This window comes from Melopsittacus undulatus, unplaced genomic scaffold, assembly GCF_012275295.1.
Source record: "Melopsittacus undulatus isolate bMelUnd1 unplaced genomic scaffold, bMelUnd1.mat.Z mat_scaffold_886_arrow_ctg1, whole genome shotgun sequence".
NCBI classification, from domain to species: Eukaryota; Metazoa; Chordata; class Aves; order Psittaciformes; family Psittaculidae; genus Melopsittacus; species Melopsittacus undulatus.
Genome location: NW_022994677.1, coordinates 1 through 15062, shown reverse-complemented (window position 1 = coordinate 15062; position 15062 = coordinate 1). Strand labels below are relative to the sequence as shown.

The 15062-nt window shown below is 67.4% G+C and overlaps 1 pseudogene; it reads left to right on the top strand.

Moving 5' to 3' along the window:
- Positions 1–12300: 12300 nt before the first annotated feature.
- Positions 12301–12984, top strand: LOC117438953 (P-loop guanosine triphosphatase YjiA-like; annotated as a pseudogene).
- Positions 12985–15062: the final 2078 nt, after the last annotated feature.

The following is a 15062-nucleotide window of genomic DNA, read 5'->3' as shown; positions in this document are numbered from 1 at the left end:
ATAGGTCCAGTCGATGGTGCGCATGGCCACCTCGGTGGGTGCCGAGGCCAGGTTGTGGATGGTCCAGCGATTGGCCCGTGCGCGCACCGGCTTGGCCGACAGCTCGAAACGCGAGGGCGCCACGGCCAGCTCGAACGGTGCGGCGGCGGCGCCGCTGCAGGCGATCAGCAGGGCCAGTGAAGCGGCGATGAGAGGAGCTTTCATGGCAGGGTCTCGATCTCGAAGTAGGACTCGAAGCTCAGCGCCGAGCCCCGGGTCAGGCGCAGCTCGGCGGGGTCGATGTGCAGCGTGAGGTCGAAAACCTCGGCCATCCAGGGCGTGCGGACCACGCCGTTCCAGACCTGGACCCGGTCGCCGGGCCGGCCCGTGCCGCCCGCAAAGACGCCGTTGCCGCGCCACTGCACCTGCATGCCCGCAGGTGAGCGCAGGCCCGTGACCAGGGCGGGAATCACATAGAAGATGCGCGCCGTGCGGCCGACATGGGCGCCGTGGCCAGCCGGTATTCGATGCGTCCCATGGGCAGCTCCAGCAGCCGCTCGCCGACGACCCTGGCCCGGGCGAAGTCGCTGCGCACCTGGGACCGGGGCGAAGCCGAGTCGTCCAGCCGCGCCACTCGGCATGCGCCGCGAGGGCCGTGGCCCAAGCCAGTGCCATGCACAGGAGCGGCCAGGCCAACCGCCTCATACCATCGATGCCGTGAAGCGCACGGTGCCTTGTAGTTGCCGCCCGGGGTAGACCACGTCGTTGTCGTAGGTGAACTGCAGCACGGTGCCGGTCAGTTGCCGTGACTGGACGGTCCAGCCAGCGACCGGGCACAGCGCGCCAGAACAGACGGATGCGTTGGCGTTGTAGCTGGCGATGGACTGGCCGGCGCTGGCGGTGAAGCGCCCGTTTCTGTATGTCGCCGGACGCAGCATTGCCGTTGTTCGATGCCACCCAACTGATCTTGCTGAACGGAATGGTCGCGCTGCCGCAGCCACCCGACTGGCAGGAAAGTGCGGTGGATGAATCGACGACCAGGGTGACTGGCCGGGCCACGGCGGTGCCCAGCGCGGACGTGTGGGAGACACCGAGACACTGATGCTGGGCGTGCCCGTCACGGCCACGGGCGTGAGGCCGGCGTTGGCTCCCGTCACGCTGAAGGCCACGGTGTCCACGGTTGCCCCGGACGTGCCCACGCGCAGTGTCAGACTGTAGTTGAGCAGGTCTGTGTCGGTCACGATGGGAACACGGCCTGCGCGGGCGGGCTGCACAACGCAGAGGGCCGCTGCGGCCAGCAGGCGAGGCAATGCCTTGTCCATCAGATGCCCTGGGCCGTATACGTGATGACGTTTGGTATAGGTATTGCAGCCCAGCTGGCCGGCGTACCTCCCAGCGCATACGCCCAGGTTCCCGTAGCAACCACGTTGGAAGGGAACGAGGTGGATGCGCAGGCACCCAGATTGGGCCCGGGGTGGGCAGGTGCCTGTGGTCGTGACGGTGAAGTCCGCATTGGCGGGGCCGCCCGTGGCATTCCAGGCGCCGAACCGCGCAGTTGATGGTGCCGGCGCCGGCATTGGTCCAGGCATAGACCGTGAGCGTGGCGGCAGCCGAGCGGTGGCCACGTGGGCGCGGCGCCGTTCCAGTCCACATTGGTGTTGTTGACGGAGGCCAGCGGCGTGGTGGGCACGCCGGGGATGCTCAGCGTCGAGGTCCAGGTCACCGTGTCCCACCGTGGTATTGGTCGAGCCCACGCGCAGCAAGATGAGCTTGGGCACGGTCACGCTGAGGTTGACCTTGGCCTGGCCGTGATGGTTCCGGTGCCCGATCCGTACTGGCTCTCGGCCATGGCAGGCAACGCGGTCAGGGCCAGGCCGAGGCCGCCGAGCGATGCGGCCAGCAGGCGTTGGGCGATGGGTGTTCGGTTCATGGAATCTCCTTGGATGGAACGGGTTGCCTGGGAAGCCTGTGCGCCTTAATCAGTCATTCATTCACTCATTCACTCACTCGCCCACCTTGACCACGGCAATCGACGCCGAGGCCTGGCCGCGCAGGGCACGTGCACGCTGCTGGTGTGTCGCCGGAGGCGCCCCAGGGCAGCGGTACGCTTTCCTGGGTGAGCGACAGCGGTGGTGGCCCGTGGGCACCACCGGGAATTCGAACTGGCCATCGCGGTCGGTCACCGTGCGGTAGCGGCCGTCAAGCACCACCTCGACGCCGGCCACGCCCACCTCGCCCGCCTGCTGTTCGCCGTCGCGGTTGGCGTCGTAGAAACACGCGGCCGGACCAGGCTACCGCCGCCCACGCCTTCACCGGGTGCGCCTGCGGCCGCAATAGGCCGTGCCCGCGCTGCCTTCCCAGCGCAGGTAGACATAGGCAGTCTTCTCGTCGCTGCGGTAGAGGTTGGGCAGGGAAGAGGGCGTGGGCAGCAGCGAGGACCGGGCCTGGTTGAAGTGCGCCATGAAGCCCATGCGCCAGCCTCGGCCCAGTCCTTCTCGGCCGACAGCGAGCCCGACAGGCCCCGGCTGGTGTAGAGGCTGCCGCTTTGCGAGGTGTAGCGCAGGTTGCCGGCCAGCTGCAGCCCGCTTTCCAGCCAGTAGCGCCATTGCAGCCCGGCTGTTGGATAGTTGCGCGACATGCCGCCGCTGCGGTCGCGCGCATAGCCCAGCGTGGTGGTGAGCTCGGACCGCAGCGTTGCCTGGGTGCACCGGCCCAGTCCCTGCTCCCACTGCACCTCCTGGCCCGTCGCGGAGGAGTCGCCCAGCACGATGAGCTCGTTGCGCCGAACGGTCAGCATGAAGCGGCTGCGCGGCCAGTCGAAAAAGCGGGTCTGGTAGACGCGCTGCCATAAAGGCTGCGCGATTGGCCGCCGCCTGCGGTGGCCGCATCGTTGCGCGTCTGGTAGGCGCTGAAGCTGCCGCCCACGGCCGTGTGCCGGTCGAACTGGTATTTGGGCATTGCCATTCGCCCCCAGGCGGCGGTAGCCCGACAGTTGAAAGCCTGTATCCTGCGCCGTGGTTGCGGCGTGCGTTTCGTAGTCCAGCCCATGCCCCAGCTCAGGCGGGTGACATGGCGGTCCACGCGCCAATAGGCGCCGCGCGCCGCGCTGGACAGCGCGTAGTCGCCAAAGTGCAGCTGGGGCTGGGCTGCATGCAGGCCGAATTCATGGCGGTAGGCGCCAGCGCGCGCGCTGGCCTCGATGAACAGGCCTGGGCGCTGCTGCCCTCCGTGCCGGCGGTGCCTGCCGCTGGAGAAAACAGGGGCGCGCTGGTACGGCTGCCCAGCAGCGTGGTGCGGAGCCTGAAGTCGCCATCGCGCAGCACGCCGCGCCCGTAGCCCAGCGAGGCGGCCCAGCGGGTCACGCGCTTGCTGCCCAGGCCCAGGGCGGAGCCGGGGTCGTATTGCGTGTCATCGCCGGGGTAGTGCCTGGGACTGTAGTAGGCGGGAACATCGTTGGCTGGTCCAGCTGGAAGGCGGCAAAAACCAGGGGCCATCCAGCCGCACGGTGGCGCCCAGCCAGCCCAGCGTGCCCTGGTTTTTTCTCGAAACCCGGGGTAGGGCCCTCCCGTGAGAAGGCCGCGCTGGCCGTAGCCCGCGCGCAGGTCCAGATCCGGGCGGAAGATGCGCGCCGAGGCGCCGCGCACCGTGGTCGAGCCCCAGCGACAGCCGGTAGTTGCGCGCCAGGCCATCGGTCAGCTCGCTGTAGAGGTCGCCCACGGCCGGTCGGCGAAGGTCTGCGTGGTTCAGCGGAAAGCCAAGGTTGCGCAGCGTGAAGCGCTCGCTCGTGGCTTGCGGGCATAGCCCAGGCCACCAATACTCAAGCCACCAATACTCAAGCCACCCATACCCAGGCCATTGCCAAAGTTGTCGCCGCTCAGGTGCCGGCCTTCGGCCTGCAGGGTGAACTCGCCGTAGTCAGTGTCTCGCGGCGGTATTCGAGGCGCTGGCCGATTTCTGTGGCGCGCTGGCGGCCATAGCCGGTGGTGCGGGATTCGCCCAGGCCCAGGCGGCTTTCCCCCCAGGCGCGAAAGCCCTCGGGCTGCTCGGCTTCGGGCTCGGCGGCAGCGGACTGTGCGATCTCGTCCGGATCCATGAAACGGTCCTGGTAGGCGGGGGCGGCCCCTTCGGAGAGTGCCTTGAACCGGGCCTGCTCGGCCTGGTCGCGGTCCAGGGATTCGATGCGTGCCTCAGCCATGGAGGTACCCGGCAACGGCCGCCGAAGAAGGTGTTTGCGCCTGTGCGCCGCACAGGAAGACGGGAGCGGCTGCCAGGCTCCACCCAAGGCACGCGAGCGGCAGGCCCGACCAGACTCCAGCGGGGCCGGCAACGGTCCGCGGCAGCGTTCGAATCATCAAACCAAGATCCCTGCTTTATTCATCGGATGCCAAGCCATCTGGCCAAACAACGGATCACAAAACTGCGGAAAATGGCTGAATGCGTGCAGCCATCGATTGGGCCTGCAAATACCGGCGCTGCACTTCAAAGACCGGCCGTTGTCAATGGTGTGCCGAATGAGAGGTATTCAGGGTGAATATCATCGTTCCCTAAATGGCATGGTTTATCCAGTAGGGACGACACGCTGCCGGATGGTAGGGAAATGGTGATGCCATTCGATGTTCATCTGTGGCGCTGCGGTGCCCGGCTGGCAGTGCCCAGAGGGCAGTTGGCAGGCCTTTGCTTTTGGCCATGGATGGGTTTTCAGGTTTTCTATTGATAGCAATGAATCATTTGTTTTTATGCGGCAATAGAGGTCGCTGGGCGTAATCTCCGTATTCAGGCAATGCATCTGTGGAAAACGAGGGTTCTCATCGGATTCCGGCTGCTGGAGAATCAAGGAATGGCGCAACTGAAGTGCGCCAGGTTCTGATTGGTTTTTGGACTGTATCCGGCCAGGGTTCATTGATGCAGGCTAAAGCACCTGCACCAATGCAAGCTGCCGCAATCATTTGCCCTGTCTTCATGAACTCTCAGGCGCATCAACAGGCAAGGCCAACGCAGACCCCGGGCACCCTGGAGGGCGCTCGTGGTCATGGTGTTGGCTTGCCGTTGTGACCCTGGTGGCAGGCCTGTATCCCTGGAATGCCCGCAGCATGGCAAGGCGCAAGCCGCATGGAAGGCTTTGCAGGCGGCGCGTCCTCATGACCAAGAGCGCCAGTTCCATGTGGTCCAGCGGCTGAAGACCCACCGCCTGGCCGAAGCCCGAGCGGCGCCAGTTGCTGGCCCGTGACACCGGCGCGCGGGAATGTGCGGGAGGCGTGGCAGGCGCGAGAGGTGCGAGAGTTGCGTGCGTTGTCTGAGGTGCGGGAGTTGCGGGAGGTGCGCGCGGTGGCCGGCCCGCTCTCAGTCCACCAGCGCCTGTATGGCCTGCAACTGCGCCGCCAGCCCGGGCCGCGCGGCTGGAAAAGTCTCCTCGAAGGCGGCGTGCCTACCGTGAAACCCGCGGCACCGCTGGCAAGCACGGCCGCGATTGCGTTCGCTTCGATCAATGGAGCCGGCCACGACCACGGGCTTGTCCACCGCATCGCAGACCGCCTTGATCGGGCCGGCACGTCGCCCCGGAAACGTTAGGCCAGCAGGTCCAGGCCATGAACGCCCTCCAGCCCGCGATGCTGCGCGCGCTGGCCACGATGTCCTCGGCCGGCCCTGAAAGCACGCTCGGATGCCCGCTGATCCTGCCGGAAACGGATAGTAGGCAATGCCGCTGCCGCGCAGCACGGGCAGCACCGCCTCGGGGCGCGTGCCGCCCATGAGAACGTCCCCACCGAGCTTCCACCGCGCGCGGGCCGAAGCCACCCGCTGGCCTCGTCCAGGCTGACGACTTCCAGATCGACCCTGGCACCGCCGCGCGGATGTCCCGGGCAAGCTCGCGCAGCTGTGGCAGGGGCAGGCCTATGTCCTTGAAGCCCACATGGCGCACGCCCTGGCCAGCACTTTCGCGCAGCCGCTCGCGCGCATCGGCAATGGTTCTTGTCCTGCTGCGTGAGCATGAAGATGAAGTCCGGGCGCTGCGCCTGCCCCGCTGGCGCCGGAAGCGGCCCGCCTGCCACCATGGCCGCCGCCTGGCGCAGCGCGCAGGCCAGGCTGGCATGGTCCGGCACGGCCCGTGCCGGCGATGTCGAAGGCCGTGCCGTGGTCCACGAGGTGCGCACGAAGGGCAGGCCCACGGTAAATGTTCCACGCCCTGCTCGACGCCCAGGTACTCACGGGAATCAGCCCCTGGTCATGGTATTGGGCGACCACCACGTCGAAACTCGCCCGGCGTGCCCGCATGAAGACCGTGTCGTCCGGCCAGGGGCCGTTGGCGTCTATGCCTTCGGCCCGTGCGGCTGCAATGGCGGGGATGATCACCGAGCGGTCCTCGTCCCCGAACAGCCCGTTCTCGCCGGCCGTGCGGATATGAGTCCCGCCACGGCACACGGGGCCGGGCGATGCCGAACGCCCGGCAGGCCTGGTGCGCAAGGCGGATGGCACGCAGTTCGTTGTCCGGCGTGACTGCGGCAATGGCCTGCTGCAGCGGCACGTGGATGGAGACCAGCAGCACCCGCAGCTCGTCATTGGCGAGCATCATGGCGAAGTCGCGCGTGCCCGAACGCCTCGGCCAGCATCTCGGTATGGCCCGGATGCGGGCAGCCCGCGGCGCGCAGCGCCTCCTTGTGGATGGGGGCGGTTCACCAGGCCTGCGACTTCGCCGGCCAGGGCCAGGTCGATGCCGCGCTGTATGTAGGCATGGCAAGGCGGCCCCGGCGCGCGCATCGATGCGTCCCCAGGCCAGGTCCTCGGGCAGCGGGCCTCGGTCTGGGAGCACGAAGAGGGTGGCGGGTGGCACGGTGGCGGGGAACCTGGGCCGGCGCATCGATGGCTTGGATGCGCGGGCGCACGCCCAGCATGTCGGCTGCCCGCTGCAGCCGCCCCGTGTCGCCGATGACGAAAAAAGGCGCATGGGGCCGGGCAGGGTCCATGGCCAGTTTGACGATGATCTCGGGGCCTATGCCCACGGGATCGCCCATGGTGATGGCCAGGGGTGCGGGGGCGATGGTGGGGGCTTCATTCATGGTCATTGCTGAAAGCTCAATCGATGGAGGTACTTTGCATGAAAATCGACACTGCAGAAATCGATATGGATTCAGTATTCAGTTGATCAAAAGTCAACTGAAATCTCTCCCCCACTCCCTTTCTTCGATGTGTCCGATTGTCCGATGCCGCCCCTCCAGTCCCATGGGCCCCACCCACCCATATGCCGCCGCTGTCAGCCCTGCGTGCCTTCGAGGCCACGGTGCGCCATGGCAGCGTTTCCAAGGCCGCGGCGCGAGCTGCACCTGACCGATGGCGCCGTGAGCCGCGCCGTGCGCGACATGAAGAGGCGCGGGCTTTGCGCTGTTCCAGCGCAGCAAACCGCAGCATCATTGCCACCCCCACGGCGCGTGGTGCTGCCGAGGATGGTGGCCCTGGCGCTGGAGCGCTGCGCGGCGCGCTGGGCCGAGCGCGGCAGGCCGCCGGGCCGGACCGGCCGCTGGTGCTGTCTGCGAGACCCCACCTTTCTGATGCGCTGGCTGATTCCCCGCCTGGCGGTTTTGCAGGAAGCGATCGGCACGCAGCGCGAGCTGCGCCCTGGTATCGGCCGGCGGCTCGGTGCCCTTTGCGCGTGAAGGCATCGATCTGGCCATACGCCGCCGCGGATTTCGACTTGGGCGCCCGATGTGGTTGCCGAGCCCTTTTGCAGGAGCACGTGGGTCCCGTGTGCCGGCCTGCACTTGCGAAGACGCTGGCACGCTCCGGGCCGCTGGGCGGCGTGCTGCTGCACACGGCATCGCGCCCGGAACGCATGGCGGCATTGGAGTGAGCTGACCGGCGTGCCGCTGCAGCCCGGGCGCGAGGCCCGCTTCGAGCATTTCTACCTGAGCCTGCAGGCCGCCGTTGCCGGGCGGGGCATTGCCATCGGGCCGCTGGCGCTGGTGCCGACGATCTGGCCAGCGGCACCCTGTGCGCGCCCGCGCGGCTTTGTGGCGACGGCTCGCACTACGTGCTCATGTCACCAGGCCGGTGCATGACGAGGCCCGCTTCGCCCTGGTGCTGGAGTGGCTGCGCACGCAGACATTGCCGCTGGCGCGGGCCGACGCATGACTTGCGCCTGCCCTGCTTCACTGGTCGTGCTCGGAAGCTCCCGCCATTGCGTGCGGGTTGAATGCATAGACGGTTTCCAGCGCCGGTGACAGGCTGCGCGCGCCCTGCGCGCCCATGCCGTAGCGGCCGCAGCGCCGGATCGGCGGCAGGGGCAACTTGCGGCCATGGTGCCGCTGGCGCGCTCCTGGCGCGTGATGGACAGCACAGCCGAACAGCAAGTGTCACGTGGCCAGGTTCACGCTGCGCAGCAGTTCCAGGTTGTTTGAGTGCAGGTGAACAGCTTGTAGGGCTCGGCGCCCTCGACCCCACAGCTCGGCCCGTGTGCCGCGCCTGGCCTGCTCAGCGTGGTGGTGGCCAGGGGGTAGCGGCGGCGGATCTCGTCCATGCCGGGGTTTTGCAGCACGCCGGGTGGCCCGCGCGGCAGACCAGGCACGGCGGGCAACTCGCCCCACAGCTCCATGTCCACGTCATCGGCGGCGCGCAGCACCTAGGCGTCGCCCGACGATGGCGTCTATCGATTCATTGCGCAGCAGCTCCAGCAGGGCGCTGGTGGCGCCCATCTCGGTGCGCACCTTGATGCGCGGATGCGCCTGCGCCATGTGGATCAGAAATGGGCTTGAGCAGCAGTGCCGCGGGGGCCGGCGCCACGCCTATGGCCAGTGCGCCCTCCTGGCCGCCCGCGCAGCAGCTCCAGGTCGCGCCGCAGCATGGGTTTCCTCCAGCCGCATGCGGCGTGCGCGCTCGGCCACAGGTTCGCCGAAGAACCGTCAGCCGGGCACGACCACGCCGCGCCGCCCCGTCGAACAGCTGCGCCCGGAGCTCGTCTTCCAGCGCGCGGATGCTGCGGCTCAGCGCGGCTGGGTCAGGTTGCACGGGCGCGCCCCGCGTCCGAAAAAGTGCCAGTGCTCGACGATGGCCAGCAAGTGCCGCAGCCTTCTGGGTATCCATGCGTATCCTCATGTTTGTTGGCTTAATTTCTCATTTGAAATTATAGGTAGGCACTTCCTAAGATCGCATCCATGGACATTGAAACGTCCTATAGAGCGGCCACAACCGCCAACTCTTTCATCGGAGCAAAAGGAGACAAACCATGCTCAAGCTGTTCATCGGCATAGGCATCCCGTACATCGCGTGATCGCCTGCTTCCCGGGTGTCGCGTCCGTCGATCGCCATCTGCTCGGCGTGCCCTTCATCTACCTGTGGATTCTTCATGTGGTTCGTGCTGACGTCGCTGTGCATGCTCGTGTGCTGGCTGATGTTCGACCGCCACGAAAGCCGACGACGTGCAGTCGGCCTGAGGGAGCACCGCCATGACCACCGCAGTCTTCCTGGGCTTCATCGCACTGTCCCTGTACCTGGCCATTCCGCTCGCGCACGGGCAAGGGTTCGCAAAGCGTGCATGACTTCTTCGTCGCCTCGCGCCAGTTCGGCGCCTTCCTGGTGTTGTTTCCTCGCCGCCGGGAGGTCTACAGCATCGGCACCATGGTCGGCTTTCCGGGCGGCATCTACGCCAAGGGGCCGAACCTATGGCGTCTGGGTCCCGGGCTACATCCTGCTGGCCTATCCGCTGGGCTACTTCCTCGGCCCCATGATCTGGAAGGCCGGCCTGCGCCACAAACGCCATCACCCTGCCGGACCTGTTCAAGGGCCACTTCGGCAGCCGCGCGCTGGAGCTGATCGTGGCCGGCTCGGCCATCCTGTTCTGCTGCCCTGGGGCCAGCTGCAGTTCACGGGCTGGTGGCGGCGCTCAAGGGGCTGGGCTGGAACTTCCAGCCGCTGCACCTGCCTGCTGATCTCGGCGGGCCTGGCCTTCACCTACATCGCCATCTCGGGCGTGCGTGCCTCGGCCTATATCGCCATCCTCAAGGACATCTCATGGTGGTGGCCATCATCGCCACGGGCGTGGCGTGGGCTGGCATGCCGGGTGTGGCGATGTGTTCGCCCCCCCCCCCCCCCCCCGCCAGCGCAAGGTCAGCAACCACATGACCGATACGCAGCTGCGCTTTTCCATGAGCACCATGCTGTTACAGGCGCTGGGCTTTTTACATGATGCCGTTCGCCGTGCAGAACTTCTTTCACGGGCAAGAGTTCGCAACCATTCGCCGCACGCAGATCGCCATGCCGCTGTACATGCTGATGTACCCGTTCCTGGTGCTGGCCTCGTACTACGCCATCAGCCAGAACCTGGAACTGGCATCGCCCAACGAGGCCTTCTTCGCCGCTGCCGTTTCGCCTGCTGCCCGACTGGCTGCTGGGGCTGGTGGCCGCAGGCGCCGCGCTGTAGGGCCTGCTGGTGCTGGCGGGCATCTGCCTGGCCATCGGCCCCATCGTGGCGCGCACCATGCTGCCCGGCCTGCCCGAGGCCAAGCAAAAAGCAGGGCGCCAAGGTGGTGATCGTCATCTACCTGCTGCTGTTCCATCGTGATGACGCCTGCTCACGCCCAAACTGATGCTGACCCTGATCAACACCACCTACTACCGGCGTGACGCAGTTTTCTTCCCGGGAATGATGGCACATCCTGTTGCTGGGGCATCCGGCCCCTGGCCATTGCCCTGGGCATCGTCTGCGGGCAGGCGCTGGCCATCGTGCTGTACCTGCAGCAACCGGACTTCGGCGGCATCAACCTGGGCTTCATCAGCCTGGCGCTGAACCTGCTGGTCACGGCCATCGTCCACTGCCTGCCGGTGCGCACACGTCAAGACCGCCTGAGGAAACATCCCCATGAACACGAAAACCAGCGAGCGTGTGCGCATCTTCGCGGCGCGCAACCATCCTCACCATGAACCCGGCCCAGCCACAGGCCACCCATGTGGCCGTGCGGGGCAGCACGGTGCTGGCGGTGGGCGGCGAGACCGACATGGCCGCCTGGCCCGAATGCCGAACGCATCGACCACCTGCGCCGGCAAGGTGTTCATGCCCGGCCTGATCGAGGCCCACAGCCACCTGATGGAAGGCGCCATGTGGGGATGCGGTCTACCTGGGCTACTTTGACCGCCGCGATCCCGACGGGCGGCTGGGCCCGGCCTGCGCCGCTGGACGCCGTGCTGGCCCGCCCTGGCCGAGGCCGAGCGTGCCCTGCCGACGCGCAGGCCACGCTGCTGGCCTGGGGGTTCGATCCCCATCCTCTTTGGCAGCAGCCGGCTGTCGTTGCGCGAGCTGGACCGCGTCTCCACCACGCGGCCATCGTCATCCTGCACGCCGCGTGCACCTGAATGAATGTGAACTCGGCCATGCTGGCGCTGGCCGGCATCGACGAGGGACACCGATATCGACGGCATCCACAAGGACGCAGAGGGCCAGCCCACGGGCGAACTCCAGGAGTTCGCCGCCAATGTATCCGGTGCAGAAGGTGATCGGCAGCGCGCTGTCGCTGGCCGCTGCCGAGCAGCGCCGAGGCGATCTGAAGTTTGGCCGCGTGGCCCAGCTCGCGGGCGTTGACACACGGCCACCGACCTGGTCAGCGATCTCTCGCCCCAGGGCCTGGCCGCGCTGCGCGAGGTGACGGGGCCGACGCAGCCTATCCGCTGCGCATCGTCCCGGCCTTTGCGCCGCAGCGCAACCCGGAGGCGGCGCCGCGCGCGTGCATGCCGCTGCCCCGCATCGTCGGCCAGCGACAAGCTGCAGTTCGGCCCCGTCAAGTTCATCGTGGACGGCTCCATCCAGGGCTTCACCGCGCGCCTGCGCGCTCCCGGCTACGCGGGGCGGGCAGCCCAACGGCCTGTGGCTGATTCCGCCGTCGCAGCTGCCCGCGCTGTTCGAGCCCCTTCCACCTGGCCGGGCTTGCAACTGCACATCCACACCAACGGAGACGAGGCCACCGAGGTGGTGCTGGATGTGATCGAGGACCTGCTGGCCAGCACACCCGCGCGCCGACCAATCGCCACACCCTGCAGCACTGCCAGCTGGCCAGCAGCGCCCAGCTGCAGCGCGCCGCGCGCCTGGGAATGTGCGTCACTTCTTCTCCAACCAACTCTATTACTGGGGCGATGCGCACGCCGGGCAGACCGTGGGCATCGAGTGGGCGTCGCGCATGAATGCGGCGGGCACCGCACGGCGCCTGGGCATGGACTTTTTCCATGCACTCCGATGCGCCCATCACCCCCATCAACAACCCCTTGTTCACCGCCTGGTGGCGCCGTGCAGCGCGAAAACCGCGTCAGGCCGCGTGCTGGGCGAGGCCGAGCGCCTTTCGGTGGACGATGCCCTGCACGCCATCACATGGGCGCGGCCCGTACCCTCAAGCTGAGCAGCGCGTGGGCAGCATCGAGCCCGGCAAGCTGGCGGACTTCGCCGTGCTGGAGACGATCCCCGCGCGGTGGCGCCCGCCGCCCTCAAGGACGTGAAGGTCTGGGGCACCGTGCTGGGCGGGCGTATCTTCCCGCGCCGGGTCCCAGCCATGAGCACGCCGGCCGCGGCGGCGCAGCGGGCGCCCCCATTCCCATGTCGTGTCGTGGGCGGCTACCTGGGCGCGGGCAAGACCAACCTTGCTCAACCGGCTGCTGGAGGCGCGCCGATGGCCTGCGCGTGGCCCGTGCTGGTCAACGACTTCGGCGAGATCAACATTGACGCCGCCCTGATCCGCACACGCAGCAGCGACGTGCTGCAGCTGGAGAACGGCTGCATTGCTGCTCCATCCGGCGGGCGGCTGGCCGAGGCCCTGGCCGCCGTGGGCGCGCGGCCCCCGACCGCCGGACCTGCTGGTCATCGAGGCCAGCGGCGTCTCCGACCCCGTGCGCATCGCCCAGGTCGGCATGCTCGACCCCGCGCTGCAGCTCAACGCCATCCTGGTGGCGGTGGATGTCCAGGAAGTCGATGAGCAACTGTGCGCCCGCTGGTCGCGACATGGTCCGCCGCAGATCGCCGGCGCGACGGCGCTGTGCTGACCAAGGCCGACCAGGCCAGTGGACGCCGATGATCGGCAAGGCAAGGCAGCGCCTGGCCGAGATCGCCCCGCACACACCATGGTGCTGACCGCACAGTGCGGCGAGATTCCCCTGGCCGTCTTCCTGGACGCTGTGCCCCTGCCACGCCAACCGCAGCACCCCGCAGCGCCTGCTGGGTGCGCTTGCGGGTGAAGGTGGCGCCTGGAAGAGGGCCGTGGATGGCACGGCAGGTCTTTTGCCGGGGATGGCAGGAATCACCAGTTTCTCGTACACCACGCACCGGCAATTCGACAAGCAGCGCCTCAGGCAGGCACTGCGCACCCTGCCGGTGCCGCCTGCTGCGGGCCAAGGGCATCGTGCGGCTGCGGGGACAGCAGCTTTGCAAGAAATCCATGTGGTGGGAGGCCGGCGTGCGCGTGGCGGATCTGGGCGCGGAGCAGGTGGGCCGGGTCCGCCTTGTCTTCATTGGCGCCTTCACGGCGGCGGGGCAGCAGGCGATTCGTGGCCAGCTGGATGCCGCGTTGGCGCCGGAATGATGGAAGAACGTTTTGGACCAAATTTTCTGAATTTTGGATTTCGGCCCCAAAAAAACGTATTAGAATTTTAGGTCTTCTAGGGAGTCGCCAAGTTGGTAAAGGCACGGATTTTGATTCCGGCCTGCGAGGGTTCGAGTCCTTGCCTCCCCATGCCAGATAGACAAAAGCCTGACAGTTTTCTGCTGTCAGGGCTTTTTGTTTCAGGCCGGTGGCCTGCGGCGGGCTGGAGTTCACAGCTGAACCCGCGCCCGCCCTGGCGGCATCCAGCGTGGCGCGTATGCCCTGGGCGTAGGGGGTCTTGGCGATGGGCCCAGCAGGGTGTGCAGGGCCGGTCGTCCCTGATCAGCGGATCGGTCAGCAAGTAGTGCATCTCGGCCAGCTCGCGCATCAAGGGGCCTGAACAGGCCGCCAGGCGCAGCGCGGTTCTTGCCGCGATGCGCAGTTTCAACGGCCTGCCGCTCAGGCGTTCGATCTCCGAGACGATGTCGCGCTGCGTGGTCGCCCCCCCGGCCAGCCAGGTGCCAGACCCTGCCGAATGCCTGCGGCGTGTCGATGAGGCGCGCCACGGACGGGGCCCACATCAGGCGCATAGACCAAACTCGTGCGGACGGTCCCAGCGGGCCGATCATGTCGGCCCGGCCGCCGTGGGGCCGCCGACTCGAAGGCGCCGTGCAGCAGGCGTTGTGCACTCCGGGCCGTAGAAGTCGGGCAGGCGCAGCACGGTGGCCTCGATGCGGCCCTGTGCATGGGCTTGCAGCAGCAGGTCCTCCTGGCTTTGCGCATTGCGGCCCTTGAAGGTATGGGGCTCGCGCGGATGGTCTTCCGCCACGGGCAGGGTGCGGGCCTTTCCGTAGGGATAGACGGTGCGATCAGCACGATGCGGCGCACGCCCGCGGCAATGGCGCCTTCCAGCGTCTTGCGCATCAGTTCGGGATGCAATTGAAACTGCCAGTAGTTCACGCCCACCAGGTAGATCAGCGTGTCCACGCCGTGGGCGGCCGCCTCGATGGAGCCGGCGACATCGGGTTCCAGGTGGCGATCTCGGCCAGGGATCGGCGCCGAAGGTCTGGCGCAGGCTGGCTGCGTTGCGGCCGACCACGCGATAGGCGCGGCCCTGTTGTCTGAGCGCGGCGGCCAGGCTCTGCCGATGGCGCCCTGCGGCGCCGAAAAGTGCAATGGATGGCATGGTGCGGGTCCGTGTGGTGACCACGCCAGTGTCCGCAACACGCCCGCAAAAGGAAAATTGCCTAGAATCTTCTGTTTCCATGCATAAATGAATGGATCAGTGATGTCGGAACCCCATTGGGAGTGGTATCGCAGCTTTTTGCAGGTGCTGGAGTCCGGGTCGCTGTCAGCGGCGGGCCGGGCCATGGGCCTGGCACAGCCAACCGTGGGCCGGCACATCGACGGGCGTGGAGTCGGCGCTGGGCCTGCAACTGTTTCACACCCGTTCGTCCGATGGCTTCGCGCCCACCGAGGCGGCCCTATGAATTGCAGCCCTATGCGGCCAGCATGGCCGCGACGGGCTGCCGCGCTGCGCCG